Here is a 2423-nt window from a genome sequence, read left to right on the forward strand (position 1 = left end):
TCCTGTGGCTTGATTGGTTTCTTAAGTCACTTTGTTCGAACAGGCAGAAAAATGTTCTGCTTTACCCAAAATTTTGAGATCCCCCTCCCAGGTTAGGTTAATGGGAGGGTGATCTGCTTTGAGAATCACAAAAGAGGGGTGATGAGGCTAGGTTCTGGTAGAGTTGAGGCCTTTCAACAAACAGTAGCTTTTCCCTGGGGATATTTTGTGAAAAACTCACAGAGCCCAGCCTGGAGCCATTCTCAGGGTTTCTGTTTTTCAATAGATTGTGGAGGCGGATAGAGGGAGGGGCAGCGAGGGAGGGGCAGCCTCTGGCTTTGGTTACCCAGTGCGGAAAGCCACTCCAATGGCTGGTTCCTGAGCTGGGTGACTTTTCCCTGGATGGAGCTGAGTCTGGCAGGTCTCTTTGCCGTTAAGTTCTTGTGACCTGCTAAATGACTTGTTTTATTCCAAGGCCTGAGTTGGAGCTAGCAGCTACTCTGACCTTTGTCAGTATCCAAGATGGAGATCACCGGTGCTGGGGGGGTAGGGGTGGCCTTCCCTCCTCTGCTCCCTGAGAAGGAGTGAGGACGTCAGGCTTGTACTCACGCTGAGTCTTGTATCCTGGGTCGTCTCTGGTCTGCAAACTGCAGGATGATGTCTGCTCCTTGTCGGTTCTTGCTGGTGTTAAGTAGAATCCTCTCGCCCACTGCGTCTGGCTCCTTCGTCCCAAACTCTCTGTGAGCGCTCAGGTATGGCCGCGGCTGCGGTTGCCGCTGCAACCGTGCCGCCACCGCGGCGGCTGCTGGCAGGCGCTCAGATGTGTCTCCTTGTCTTGGCTTCCCCTCTCTTGTCTAACTGTCTGTCCTGTGATGGCACACTTGGTGTGATTCTCTGGCTTAGGAATGTTCACTGGAACTCTAAAACTGTTTTCTATGCGAGAGCTTGTTCAGATTCCAGCTTCTCCTCCGCCATCTTCCTGGAACCGCAGATGTCTTTTTGATTGGGGAGGGTGCCTGCTATCTAGATTTCCATTCTCAGGCCTGGTGTCAGGGAGTTTGGAGGCTTTCAGGGTTGTAGACTGCTATCATAAGCCTGGAGTTGGGTTCCTAGGCTTTGCCAGGTAGCCACAGGAGCCTTAGGAACAGAGCTTATGTCTGTGCTCTGTTTTGATGTGATCCATCCCTTTTGGATGTGGGCTTATGTCAGGGGGCTTTGGGATCCCTCAGAAAATTACCACTCACAGAGCGTGGATCCAGTTGTATTACTCACAAGATCTGTAGCTGGTGGTGTGCTGCACCACAGAGCCTGTGGTATGGTGAATAAGATGGTTCTCAATCAGAGGGTCTGGGTGTTAGCAGATCCATGTGGGGGATGGTTTTGCTGATGCTGAAGGGTCTCTCTCCTATGTGGTGGTGTGGGGAGCCCTGGCACTGGGAGGACTGGGTAGAGGTTGGTGCGGCAGGCTGATGTGGACTGTGAGGGTTGCCATGCTGGTCTGCGGCAGATGTAGTGGAAGGTGGCAGACACTGGAGGGCAGTCTTGGTGATTTCTGCCTGTGGCTGCTAGGTGTGTTGGCAAAGATGCATGCAGAAGCTTGGTGGTGAAGCAGCTGAGAGCCTGGGGTCTGTGCAGGGTGACAGCAGGGAGGGAGCAGGTCTCAGCAGAAAGCCCAATAGCCAGAGCAGTTGGCCATTAGAGCATAGAGCGATGGATTGGCTACAGCTCTGGTTTCCTGGAGGCCTTGTGCAGGGTTGCAGGGGGCCCACGGGGATCCTGCCAGTGCTGCAGGTTGGGCTGATTTGGGGGGCTTACCCGATGGTGCCAATTTCTGGCAATTGTAATGGTGGTGGTATTACTAAGTTAACTCCTTCCCCATAGCCCTTCTAGGTGGGGGACAGGTTAGAGGAGGCATTCACCAACTCGGAGATATTCATCAGATTCCCTCCTAACATTCCATAGGTATAGTATTGAGCACTTTCTTCAGCTTTTGGGTGCTCCTCTGCTTAAAGGTTGGACTCCTCTGCTTAAAGTCTGCAGAAAGTCCCAAAGCATCATTGCATTTGGTGCAGGTGCTCCACAGTGGTCCCGTTCACTCTTTCTCTTTTGCCTTTTCTTATTTCTCTTGTAGTAGAAAAAGCCTTTAGGTGTTTAGAGTTTGATTGGAGTGGATTTCTTGAGGTAAAGTGTGGCTGTAGCACTATACCTTCTTTTGGTCAGAGACACTTAATGGGGTTACCTGTGAGAGCAACACCATCTTCCCACAACCGGCTGAATTTTTAAATTATATTTCATCTAGTTGTTTGTTGGAGCATTGCAGTTTTTCTGGAATTTAAGGTTTTCTGTATAACTTTGTCTTCAAGTAATCCAACAGCATTAAATATTACATTTAAAAGCTATTCTGTAGCACATAGATTTTGGAATTATAATATTAAGATGAAATT

This window comes from Dipodomys merriami, unplaced genomic scaffold (assembly GCF_024711535.1).
Source record: "Dipodomys merriami isolate MVZ:Mamm:240054 unplaced genomic scaffold, mDipMer1.0.p SCAF_1146, whole genome shotgun sequence".
Classification (NCBI taxonomy): domain Eukaryota; kingdom Metazoa; phylum Chordata; class Mammalia; order Rodentia; family Heteromyidae; genus Dipodomys; species Dipodomys merriami.